We start from the raw sequence: 14,560 nt of genomic DNA on the forward strand, positions 1-14,560 counted from the left end.
CTGATACTGGGAAACGTTGGCCTAGTGTTCGAACAATGCTACCTGCCTGATATTGAACTGCTTATATTTCAAGTAAGGACTACCCTGAAAAAACAGTTTTCTGACTTTCTTAGAATAAGACTATTAATGTGGTCTGCAACTTAACCCAAGTATTTCTCTTTTCTTGTTTAAGGGCCTCATGATAAGGAGTGGGGAAATTACACAAGCTTAAATAACACAGAATGAGGGAAGTAGTATGAGTTTGGGAATGTGCAATACACATAGATGCTTAGTGAAAGAATCATTCTATAAAGTTAAGTAGGTTTTACTTATCCTATGAGATCCAATAATTATGCATAATACAAACAGAGGAAATTAATCAGGAACTGTTATAACTGATGGCATTTTCTTTCATCTGGCACTGTTCAGTGATAATTTTGCCTTGTAATCCAAATTATTGACTTTAAAAATCTCCAATGCACAAAACTAGAAACTAGAAGATGGAAACAATATTAAATTATTTACATTATTCAATTACAGAGTAAAGTGCCTCTTTAATGCAACATAAGTCTTAATAAAAAGCTGTAATAATCAAAACAACAATAATAACCCCAAGATATATTTTAAACTTTAAAAAATGAGAGGTATAGTTTATATAGCAAACAGCAGAAAATAATGAAATTACTGTGTGTGTGTTGTCAAATATTATTTAAGAATTGAATTTTAAGGGCTTCCCTGGTGGCGCAGTGGTTGAGAATCTGCCTGCCAATGCAGGGGACACGGGTTTGAGCCCTGGCCTGGGAAGATCCCACATGCCGTGGAGCAACTAGGCCTGTCAGCCACAACTACTGAGTCTGCACGTCTGGAGCGTGTGCTCCGCAACAAGAGAGGCCGCGACAGTGAGAGGCCCGTGCACTGCGATGAAGAGTGGCCCCCGCTCGCTGCAACTAGAGAAAGCCCACGCACAGAAACGAAGACCCAACACAGCCAAAAATAATAAATAAATAAAATTTAAAAATATAGAATAGAATTTTATCTCCTACCTCTTTATTTTATTTTTTGCTGTATGTGGGCCTCTCACTGCTGTGGCCTCTCCCATTGCGGAGCACAGGCTCCGGACGCACAGGCTCAGCAGCCATGGCTCATGGGCCCAGCTGCTCCATGGCATGTGGGATCCTCCCGGACCGGGGCACAAACCCGTATCCCCTGCATTGGCAGGCAGACTCTCAACCACTGTGCCACCAGGGAAGCCCCTACCTCTTTATTTAGTAAATAAATATGTAGTCACTAAAGCATTATGACTTAGTATCTTACTGTTTTTCTCATATAATAGCATTAGTTGAGGGAAATGAAAACTACCATGTAATTATTATCCAGTTTTGACAAGGTGCCATGTAGTTACACATTCAGTTGTTGCTATGTAATTACTGAGGAGGCCATTCATCTACCATTTTTTTTTGTGCCTTGGTGGTAGCCCCTGCAATATGGTACCAAACAGAGTCTAATGGTGAAACAAATCTCCCAAGATTTGTAGCAGTAATCTTTAAAAAGCAGATCCCTTCAGCGATGTAGGTTTTCAAGTGATAGAAATTCCTTTTGGCCAAAGGGGAAGTCTTTGGGTACGAGGGAATACCTTTCTCCTCCATTGCTTTAGTTAGCTCCATCTTGCTAGCCTTTGAGTAGTTACTAAGTGGATTCTAATGAGCCTAATGCCATCTAGAGAAAGACAATTTTCTGTGCAGTCTTTTTGTAATCAACTCTGACCACCTGTGGTGGTTCTAAACAGCCCTCCTGCCTTCCAACTGACCAGTAAAAGAGCAATTGTGTCTGAGAGAATATTTATCACCAACAACAGCCTATATCAAACTACCATGAGATGATGAAAGTTAATGTGAATGAACTCTAGTCTGGCCTCTGATGTTTCAGGGATCTTGAAAGGGCTCATTATCTTTTACCAATGGGAGAGGTACCCAGGTGGACACAATGTTTATTTTTAAAAAATTGCTTTAGGAGGCTTCTGCTTCTGGGAATATACAATAGATGTACTTTCCCCTATTCCTCCTCCTATGTACAACTAAGCTCTGGATATTATGTAGAAAGCATATATAAGAAGACTGTTAAAGATGACAGAGTTATAGATGACAGAGTAATAGGGACCTCAGGATCCATGGAACGACATAGTGGTGCATTCTCTGGGTTGTCTTTGTGTCTCACAAATCGCAGACTTATTGCTGACAAGCCAGCAACCTAGAAATATCAACAGGCACAGAGAGAAAAAGTTCAATGAAGACTTGCTCTCTCTAGCTAAAGGAGAAGGAAAAGGGAAGTCTACAAAGATAGAAAACTTTTAGACAATAATCACCCTACTCAAGCCATACATCACAGAAAAAAACTATGGCCCCACTCATACATATGCCAGCAAAGGCTGACTGGGGAACCTAGACATCCAATCTCAGGATGCTGTCATAAATTTCCCTAACATTCCCATTGGAGAGGTATCAGAGACAGTCAAATAGGAAGCCAAGTTTCTCACCCTCATCATCTGATAACAAGGACGACCCTGCTCCCCTCCTTCTGTGTTGTCAATGGACACCATGTGAGGAGTCTGGACTTCTGCCCCCACCCAGCTATAATGAGGCACCCCTCCACTTTTCCACTGGGTTGCTGTCAGAAGAAGACTTTCACAATTGCCAAGTGATAATGAGGCCACACATAACGCAGTGTCAATGGAGACCATGGGAGAACCTGGAACTCCTACCCATATAGCAGTAGAGAGGAGATCCTCACTTTGGGTGTTAATGGACATTGAGTAGTGAACTCAGACTTCTACCTTTGCCAGGCAGTAATGAGATGACCCTCGTTTTCCTCTGATAAGCAATGTCAGAGAAAGCTATCTAAAATGAAAAGTTTAAATAAGAACATAAGAGAAAAATGTCCAGATTTAAATTGAAAACTACTAGTCATAGCAAAAACTAAGAAAATCTCAACTAAATGAAAAAGAGCTAGTCAATAGACATTAATACAGTAAGTCCCTTACATATGAATGAGTTCCATTATGAGAGCACGTTAGTAAGTCCAATTTGTTCATAAGTCCAACTAAGTTAGCCTAGGTACTCAATTAACAATCAGCTCTATAGTACTGTATAATACTTTTTACACAAATAATACATAAAAAAACAAAAAATAAAGAAAACATTCTAAATCTTGCAGTACCTTGAAAAGTACAGTAGTACAGCACAATAGCTGGCATACAGGGGGTAGCAATCGAGTGAATAGGTAAGAAGAGTTACTGACTGGAGGAGGGAGGGGAGATGAGAGCTACTGAAGGACTGTCAGCAGTAGGAGGCAGAGGGCAAGCTGCAATTTCACTCACACCTGATGGTGATGGCACAGGTTCTGGTTCCTTGCTGGATTCAATTCTATCTACTCTCTTGAGAAAACAATCCAGTACATGTCTGGGTAGTAGCTCTTTTTTTTCTTGTCATAGATCACACGTAGCACTGGATTGCATTCTGAACAGCTGCTGCAACCTTCATGTACATTTCTACGTTCGGGTCCTATGCCTCAAAAACTAACAGTGACTCCTCAAATAAAGAAAATCCCCTTGCAATTTCCTGCATCGTGAATCTCTTTGGTTCTTCAGTTACTTCTTCTTCCTCTTGTCTCTCTTCATCCTTTCTCCGGGCCTCCAATTCCATCAGGTCTTCATTAGTAAGCTCCTTGTGTTGCACAGCAAGGAGTTCAATGAAGTCGTCCTTTTACAGATCTACCTCTGGCTTCTCGATGAGGGTCTCTAAGTTGCTGAAGACTTCTTTGGACCCATCATCCACCTTCTCAAATCCACGAAAATCGTGAACTGTGGGCAAAGGTTCTTCCAAACACCATTTATGGTGACAGCCATAACCTCACGGTAAGCAAAGTCAATGTTTTTTATGGCCTTGTAGATGTTATAGTCCTTCCAAAATTGTCGCAAGGTTGTTCCTGACTTGTCACTCGCCTTTATTGCTTGACGAAAAGTGTGATGTAAATAATATTTCTTGAAAGTCCCTCTACTGCCTGGTACATAGGTTGGATGAACGATATAATATTTGGTGGCAGATGCACTACTTTGATGTTGGGATGAAAGTCGTCCATGAATGGGGGTGGCCTGGAGCATTGTCCAGCAGGAAAAGAATGTTGAATGGGACATCCTTCTCCAAGCAATATTTCTCTACCTCTCGGATAAAGTGGTGGAAAAACTCATCCTGGAAAATGGCCTGTGTAATCCAGGCTTTGGGGTTACTCTTCCACACAACAGGAAGAGAGCCTTTGGCTATGTCTTGTTCCTGATATTAGAGGAAATGGTTTCAGTTTTTCACCATTGAGAATGATGTTGGCTGTGGGTTCATCATATATGGCCTTTATTATGTTGAGGTATGTTCCCTCTATGCCCACTTTCTGGAGAGTTTTTACCATAAATGGGTGTCGAATTTTGTCAAAAACTTTTTCTGCATCTACTGAGATGGTCATATGGTTTTTATTCTTCAGTTTGTTAATATGGTGTATCATATTGATCGATTTACATATATTGAAGAATCCTTGCATCCCTGGGATAAACCCCACTTGATCATTGTGTGATCCTCTTAATGTGTTGTTGGATTCGGTTTGCTAGTATTTTGTTGAGGATTTTTGTGTCTATGTTCATCAGTGATATTAGCCTGTAATTTTCTCAAAGTCATCTACAGATTTATGCAAGCCCTATCAAATTACCATTAGCATTTCTCACAGAATTAGAACAAAACATTTTATAATTTGTATGGAAACACAGAAGACCCCAAATAGCCTAAGCAGTCTTGAGAAAGAAAAACAGAGCTGAGAGGAATCAGGCTCCCTGACTTCAGACTATACTACAAAACTACAGTAATCAAAACAGTATGGTACTGGCACAAAAACAGAAAAGATCAATGGAACATGATAGAAATTCCAGAGATAAACCAATGCACTTATGGTCACCTGATCTATGACAAAGGAGGCAAGAATATGCAATGGAGAAAAGGCAGTCTTTTCAATAAGTAGTGCTGGGAAAACTGGACAGCTACATGTAAAAGAATGAGATTAGAACACCCCCTAACACCATACACAAAAATAAACTCAAAATGGATTAAAGATCTAAATGTATGACCAGATACTATAAAACTCTCAGAGGAAAACATAGGCAGAACACTGTCTGACATATATTGCAGCAAGATCTTTTCTGATCCACCTCCTAGAGTAATGAAAGTAAAAACACAAATAAACAAATGCGACCTAATTCTTTTGCACAGCAAAGGAAACAATAAACAAAATGAAAAGACAATGTACAGAATGGGAGAAAATATTTGCAAACAAAGCAATTGACAAGGGGTTAATCTCCAAAATATACATGCAGCTCAATATGAAAAATATCACTTTGCTGTACACCTTAAACTAACACAACACTGTAAGTCAACTATACTCCAATAAATTTATTTTTTAAAATATCAAGAAACAAACCACCCAATCAAAAAAATGGGCAGAAGATCTAAATAGACATTTCTCCAAAGACAACATACAGATGGCCAAAAAGAACATGAAAAGATGCTCAACATCACTAATTATTAGAGAAATGCAAATCAAAACTACAATGAGGTATCATCTCATACTGGTCAGAATGGCCATCATCAAAAAAATCTATAAACAATAAATGCTGGAGAGGGTGTACAGAAAAGGGAACCCTCCTACACTGTTGGTGGGAATGTAAATTGGTACAGCCACTATGGAGAACAGTATGGAGGTTCCTTAAAAAACTAAAAGTAGAGCTACCATATGATCCTGCAATCCCACTCCTGGGCATATATCTGGAGAAAGTCATAATTTGAAAAGATACATACACCCCAATATTCACTGCAGCACTGTTTACAATAGCCAGGACATGGAAGCAACCTACGTGTCCATCAGTGGATGAATGAATAAAGAAGATGTGGTATATATATATATATATATATATATATATATATATATATATATATTATGGAATATTACTCAGCCATAAAAAAGAACAATACCATTTGCAGCAACATGGACAGAACTAGAGATTGTCATACTGAGTGAGTTAAGTCAAACAGAGAAAGACAAATATCATATGATATTGCTTATATGTGGAATCTAAAAATGGTACAAATCAACTTATTTACAAAACAGAAATAGAGTCACAGATGTAGAAAACAAACTTATGATTACCAAGGGGAAGGGAGCGAGGGATAAATGGGAGATTGGGATTGACATATACACACTACATTATATAAAATAGATAACTAATAAGAACCTACTGTATGGCACAGTGAAATCTACTCAATACTCTGTAATGACCTATATGGGAAAAGAATCTAAAAAAGAGTAGATATATGTATGTGTATAAGTGATTCACTTTGCTGTACAGCAGAAACAAACAAAACATTGTAAACCAACTATACTATAATTAAAATTAATTAAAAAAACATATACTATAAATGTTCAAGGATCAATTATATTTCTATAAACTATCATGAATCCATGGATATACAAATTAAAAATACCAAATGAAATTAAAAAGTGAATAAAAATACAATGTCATTTCAATCACTAAATTAAATGCTTAGGTGTAAATCTAAGAAATCATGTATAAGATTTATGTGCTAAAAACTACAGAATACTGAAGAGATAAAGCTGAAAAGAGGATCTAAATAGATGGAGAAACACTGTGTTCATGGATCAGAAGATTCAACATAGTAAAAATGTCAGTTCTTCACAAATTGATATAAAGGTTTAATTCATACTTATCAAAATTCCAGCAAGACTTTTTGTACATATAGACAACATTATTCTAAATCTATATGGAATGGCAAAGGACCTAGAATAGCTAAAACAATACTGAAAAAGAAGAGAAAAGTGGAAGGAATTAGTCTATGTGATTTCAAGAGCTACTTTATAGCTACAATCATCAAGACTATGTGGTACTGATGGAGAGACAGACACATAGATCAACAGAACAGAAACCCAGAAATTGACTCACAAAAATAGGCACTACTTAATTTTTACAAAGATGTAAAAGCAAGTCAATGGAGGAAAGATAGCGTTTTCAACAAATGGTGCTGTAATAATGGGACATACTTAAGCAAAAATAATGAAACTTGAAATAAGTCTCACAACTTACATAATAAAATTAACTCAAAATGGATCAAGGATGTAAATATAAAAAAAAAGGAAAAGAAAATGGTCAGAAGAACCTAGGGGCAAGACAGGAATAAAGATGCAGACCTACTAGTGCATGGACTTGAGGGTAAGGGGAAGTGGAAGGGTAAGCTGGGACAAAGTGAGGGAGCGGTATGGACATATATACGCTACCAAACATAAAGTAGTTAGCTAGTGGGAAGCAGCCGCATAGCACAGAGAGATCTGCTCGGTGCTTTGTGACCACCTAGAGAGGTGGGATAGGGAGGGTGGGAGGGAGGGAGATGCAAGAGGGAAGAGATATGGGGACATATGTATATGTATAACTGATACACTTTGTTATAAAGCAGAAACTGACACACCATCATAAAGCAATTATACTCTAATAAAGATGTTTAAAAATAAATAAATAATTTATTTGTCTTTCTCTTTCTGACTTACTTCACTCTGTATGACAGACCCTAGGTCTATCCACCTCATTACGAATAGCTCAATTTCGTTTCTTTTTATGGCTGAGTAATATTCCATTGTATATATGTGCCACATCTTCTTTATCCATTCATCGGATGATGGACACTTAGGTTGTTTGCATATCCGGGTTATTGTAAATAGAGCTACAATGAACATTTTGGTACATGAGTCTTTTTGAATTATGGTTTTCTCAGGGTATATGACCAGTAGTGGGATTGCTGGGTCATATGGTAGTTCTATTTTTAGTTTTTTAAGGAACCTCCATACTGTTCTCCATAGTGGCTGTACCAATTCACATTCCCACCAGCAGTGCAAGAGTGTTCCGTTTTCTTCACACCCTCTCCAGCATTTATTGTTTTTAGAATTTTTGATGATGGCCATTCTGACTGGTGTGAGATGATCTTATTGTAGTCAGAAAGAGACAGGCAAATACCGTATGCTAACACATATATATGGAATTTAAGAAAAAATATGACATGAAGAACCTAGGGGTAAAACAGGAATAAAGACACAGACCTACTTGAGAATGGACTTGAGGATATGGGGAGGGGGAAGAGCAAGCTGTGACAAAGCGAGAGAGAGGAATGGACATATATACACTACCAAACGTAAGGCAGATAGCTACTGGGAAGCAGCCGCACAGCACAGGCGGATCAGCTCCGTGCCTTGTGACTGACTGGAGGGGTGGGATAGGGAGGGTGGGAGGGAGGGAGACGCAAGAAGGAAGGGATATGGGAACAGATGTATATGTATAACTGATTCACTTTGTTATAAAGCAGAAACTAATACACCATTGTGAAGCAATTATACTCCAATAAAGTTGTAAAAAAATAAATAAATACATAAATATAAAATATAAAACCATGAAACTTTTTGAAAAAACGTGTTTGGACAAATCTTTGGAAACTAGGGCTAGGCAAAGAGTTCTTAGACTTGACACCAAAAGCCCAATCCATAAAAGGAAAAATGGGTAAATTGGACTTTATCAAAATTAAACATTTTGTTCTGTGAAATACTCTATTAAAAGGATAAAAAGTCATTTTCTTCCACAGAGTGGGAGAAAATATGGGCAAACCACATATCTGACAAAGAAATAGTATCAAATCAAACAAAAAACTATAGTATCTAGAATATTTTTAGTAATTTAAAGAGTATTTCAAAATTGTACAGTAATGAAACAAAATAATAAATTAGAAAATGGGCAAAAGTCTTGAAGAGAGATTTCACTGAAGAGGATGTATAGATGGCTAATAAGCCCATGAAAACATGTTTAGCATCACTAGATACTAGGAAAATATAAATTAAAACCACAATGTGGTATTACTGTAAACCTATCAGAATGACTTAAAAAATAGTGACAACACCAAATGCTGGGAAGGATGTAGAGAAACTTGACCATTCATACATCGCTTGTGGAAGTGTAAAATGGTATAGCTACTCTGGAACAGTTGACAGTTTATTTAAAAATTAGACATGTAAGTACCATATAACCCAGCAATTATACTTCTGGGTATTTATCACAGATAAATGAAGACTTACATCTCTACATATATATAAAAACCTGTACTTGAATGTTTATATCAGCTTTATTCACAGTAGCCAAAACCTGGAGACAATGTAGATGACCTTCAAGGGATAATGGTTAAACAGTTTGGCCTATCCATACCATGGACTCCTACTCAACAATAAAAAATAACAAATCTATGGATTAATATACAACCTGGACGAATCTCAAGGGGATTATGCTGAGTGAAAAAAGCCAATCCCTAAAGGTTTTATACTCTATGATTCCATTTATGTAACACTCTCAAAATGAATATTTACAGAAATGGATAGCAGCTTAATGGTAGCCAGGAGTTAAGGAGGGGAAGAGGGTGGGAGGGAAGTAGGTGTTGCTATATGAGAGCAACATGAAGGATCTTTGTGGTCTTAGAACTGTTCTGTGTCATGACTGTATCAGCATCCTGGTTGTGGTATTTCACTACAGTTGTGCGAGAGGTTACCATTTTGGGGAAACTGGGTAAAGAGTACATGGGATCTCTCTATACTATTTCTTACAACTGCAAGTGAATGTACAATTATCTCAAATTAAAAAGTTTAACTAGAAAAATTGTTTTTAGTGGGAAAAATGAAAAGAAAGCAGCAAAACAATGACAATGTGATGTTTGGATTTATCTTTCAAGAAATGGAATGTGACGTGTTGTTTGGCTCTGGAAACCATACGTGGTTTTTGGATAGGACAAGCCAGGCTTTTCTATACATAAGTGATATAAAATGTTTGTCCCTTTCCTGTCCTTCAGGGGTAATTAGTTCATGTCCAGAAGACTGGGAAAACTTGAACAATGGAACCCAAAATGAGGAATGAATGAGAGATCACTGACATGAAATCTTTTTTTTTTTTTTGCTTGTTTGTATAATGTTGAAGACCCCATTTTTTTTATCTTAAGGTATTTTGGAGTCTATACAATTCACAAAAATAGTAATTTTATTTTTATTTAGACATTAATGTTGAAAATATTTTAAAAATCATAAAGAAATAAACTAATTGTGAGCTATAGCTTGATATTAAAATAATGTTAGATAATTTTAAAGCTATTTGAAATGGATTACAAAAGTAAGCAGTTTTTATTGTTTTAACTTTTAAGTTGGGGCAACTTAGTACAAAATTCTATATTTTGTACTCCATTTTTACTCAAAGAAGCAAAAACTCATTTTGAGAAAACTTCAAAAAGGAGATAAAAAAATAAATTCAGTTCAATAAATATATACTCAGATAGTGAATCAATATTTTATTTCACTAACTCAGTAAACAATTTACAGTGAAATTAATCTCTTCTAATATATCAAAATGAAACATCTTATTATTTGTCCTTTTCATAAAAACAAGTTATATTAAATAGCATTATGGTGGGTATAATTTTAAAAAGGTCAAGTATTTTAGAAGTCCAGTCATAAAAATGCAACAGGTGTGCTCTTGTAGTTTGGCTTTGTTCTCTCAAATGATAGGAGGAAAAATAGTACATCATACTGCTCTGTTAAGGTAACTAAACTTTTACACAAACACAGACACACACACACACACCTCACCCCATACAAAATAAGGGCTTGTTAAATTTCCTTTTATCTGAGACTTAGCTCCTTGGGTTACAACTATTCAGGATAGGAATCAACACATGAAAATCCATTCTGCTTCATGGCTTGAACTATCTCATCTATCAGGTACAGGTACGTATTATACAGAAAACAATCTAAGCTTTTTTGAGAGATGTAATAATCTAATTGTTTAAATCTATTAATGTCTTTTTAATTATATATATCTATGTCAAAAATTACCCTAAAACTTAGTGGCTTAAAATAACAAACATTTATTACTTCACAGCTTTTGTTGTTCAGGAGTTTGGGAGTGGCTTAGTTGGGGGTTCTGGTGCAGCATCTCTTAAGAGTAAGACTCTCAAGATGTCAGCTGAGGCTGCGGTCACTAGAAATCTTGACTGAGGCTTTAGGATTCACTTCAAGATTGCTCACTCACACAGCTATTAGCGGGAGTTCTATTCCTTACATGGTAGGCCTTTTCATAAGCTGCTTGAGTGTCTTCACAACATGGCAGCTAACTTTCTCCACGGTGAGCAGTCTGAGAGTGAGTGAGAAAGAAGCCACAGTGCCTTTTATGATCTAGTCTCCAGGGTCACACACCACTGCTTCTGCCTTATTCTATTTGTTAGAAATGAGTCATTAAAGCCAGTGCATAATCCAAGGGAGGAGAATTAGGCTCCACCTCCTGAAGGGAGGAGTTTCAAAGACTTTGAGGATATATTTTAAAAGCTCAACTACAGCTAACTCCAGTTTATTCTGGGTATTTTCTCTTGCACAGAGTTGGTAAAACTCATAATTTTTGCACATCAAATAAGATATCAGTTACACAGATGTGAACCATACACCACAAAGCTCAGTGCCAGCCGAGGGATGGAAAGCATAATGACTCAAAATCTGGGATTTTAAAACTGAAACTTCTGAGAGTTCTGCCTGAGGTGTTGAATCACCTTGTAAAGAGATAGCATGCTAACAGAGGCTTTCCAGATGGAATCCCCACTCATAAGCATGGGAGTTCTACAAGTATAGCTGGAAGAGTTTTTGATATGCATGCAGAACAAACAATCCCATTGTCTACAGCAGCGGTCCCCAAACTTTTTGGTATGAGGGACCGGTTTTGTGGAAGACAGTTTTTCCACAGGGTGAGGGGGATGGTTCAGGCAGTAATGCGAGCGATGGGGAGCAGCAGATGAAGCTTCGCTCGCTTGCCCGCCTTTCACCCCTGCTGTGTGGCCTGATTCCTAACAGGCCATGGACCCAGTACCAGTCTGAGACCTGGGGGTTGGGGACCCCTGGTCTACAGGCTGTTACTGATGCCAAAACTAACATTTGGAGTAGCAACATCTCACTAGTATATTAACCGTACTAGGGAAAATGGGCTCAAGATAATGTAAATAAACAAGAACTCAAATGGATTATTTTTTCCATTTTTAAATGAAACATATAATAATTCAGAAGTATTACATTAAGAAATATTCATTGTGAAAATTCAGACCTTACATATGAATCTGGTAAGAAGTTCAGAAGTTGGCCACTACCCCTAATCCTGGTTCTTTTTCCAGAAGAAGCCCATGGTTAACAGTTACATGTGTTTTGCTTCTCAGATTTCAATGTACATGTGACTCACCTGGGAATTTTGTTAAAATGTAGATTCTGATTCAGTAGATTTCAGATTGGCCTGATAATCTGCATTTCTTTTATTTCCTCCAGCTTTATTGAGGGATAATTGACAAATGTATATATTTAAAGCATACAACATGATGATTTGATATACATATACACTGTGAAATGATTACCAAGATAAAGATAATTAACACATCCCACCTTATATAGTTAACTCTTTTTGTGTTTATGTGATGGAATGCTTAAGATCTACTCTAAGCAGATTTCAAGTATACAATGCCATATTAACTACAGTCACCATGCTGTACATTAGATCCTCAGAACTTATTAATCTTATAATTGAAAGTTTGTACACTTTCACCTATATCTCTCACCCAGCCCCTGTCAATCAGCATTCTATATTCTATTCTCTGTTTCTATGAAAGCACCTTCTTTTTTTCTTTTTTAGTGTCCACATATATGTGATACCATATAGTATTTGTCTTTTTCTGTCTGGCTTATTTCACTCAGCATAATTCCCCCTGGGTTCATCCATGCTGTTGCAAATGATAGGATTTCCTTCTTTGTTATGGCTAACACACACACACACACACACACACACACACATATATATATATATTTACTTATTTACTTACTTAATCTACCTACCTATTTACTTACTTACATCACATTTTCTTTATCTGGAGTGGATTCCTTTCTGAATTCTTAGCCCTTGTAGCTTTCTGGGAGAAGAGTGGGTCTTATGCATTATTAACTCATTAACAGTTTACATAGGGTAATAGTATTATACTCTAACATCTCCTTGGCCAAGCAAGTTATAATAATCTTATTAACTGGACTTACATCTGTTTTAGTAGATTCTAGAAAGTCCATTTTCTTACTTGATGAAAGTAAGTGGCTTACTTTTAAGCCACTAAAACATAATAGATCCCCACTGTACAAGGCCTTTAGAATGATGATGATGATGACACTGATTTAAATCTTTTAATGCATCATTACATGCTGAACTCTTCTGGAAGCTAGAAGCAAAGTAAAACATACCTCTTAAGTCCAAGATAGTATAGCTCCAATTAAGGTAGATGTTTACAATATCATGACAGAGATGGAGGAGAAAACACAAAATTGGTGACCAAATAATCCAAGAGAAGTCAAAAGAGAACAGCTTCATAAATAATTTTTGGGAAATTAAATAGAACACTTACACTTCCCACAGTGGATAGTAGACACATAGAGCTTATTGTACCAAGAGGTAGAGCTGGCTCAAATTATAATTAGTTCAAGAATTTAAAATAAATTCCTACATGATAGACTCATCATAAATTAAGGACAGATAGAAATATATAGGGATGGCTTTAACTTTTTGAGGTTGACATCATGGATAGCATCATCATAGCACAACTATTTATCTCGATGCTCTTGTCAAGAATAGTGCTTCTGTGTGTGTCTGTGCACAGTATCAGTAGCATGGGTGATAGTAAATTTTGTAGGGCCTATAAATGTGAGTAGGAAATTGATTCTAATTGCAAAAGTTGAAAAAAATGTAAAATTGTTTTTCATGGTTAAGGATATTAATGGAAAGTTATGTATAACCTATGTGTGATCCATGAGTCTGGGGCAAGTCAGAAGTAGAATAAACAACGTTCTGAATAGTGAATTGTTGCTTTCTTTAGAACAGAGAATGTGCTTCTTGGGAGTTGCATCCAGGACTGCTGGTTTGAGAGACACAGGAATCAGTGATATCCTTTGCAAGACCTTTCAACTATGCACCCTGTGAAAGAAGAGGAAAAAAACCTAAAAACCTCATGAGCAAAAGGTATTGTCACAAAAGCCAGTAGAAACCAAGGTAGTCCTTATTGACAGGGACCCCAAAGAGTGATGGTTTATGTCTTATGGTCTCCACCTTTTAGGGAAACAAAACAAAGAAAAAAAAATAAAACAACCACTGGACAATACACTCTCTGGAGACATGTATCCATATCTTAGTCATTTTGGGTCTCCCAGAGCACTTGATGAAGTGCTTTGTACAAAACAGGCATTCAATAAATATGTTTTGTCTTTTCTCTTCTGTTGAATAATAGTAGAAAAATAGGTTGTCATGTGAAGACTTGCTATTAAGTCATGCTGATTCTTTTTCTCCCATCTGTCTACTCTCCACCCCAAAACAAAGAAACAAATAACAGGGACACGTATG

The 14,560-nt window shown here is 36.8% G+C and overlaps 1 protein-coding gene across 1 annotated transcript in view; it reads right to left on the bottom strand.

The window, feature by feature from the left end:
* The window catches only part of IL1RAPL2 (interleukin 1 receptor accessory protein like 2), a 535,136-nt gene that overhangs the window by 84,450 nt on the left and 436,126 nt on the right, over window positions 1–14,560 (bottom strand). The window lies entirely within an intron of this gene.

This window comes from Mesoplodon densirostris, chromosome X, assembly GCF_025265405.1.
Source record: "Mesoplodon densirostris isolate mMesDen1 chromosome X, mMesDen1 primary haplotype, whole genome shotgun sequence".
Classification (NCBI taxonomy): domain Eukaryota; kingdom Metazoa; phylum Chordata; class Mammalia; order Artiodactyla; family Ziphiidae; genus Mesoplodon; species Mesoplodon densirostris.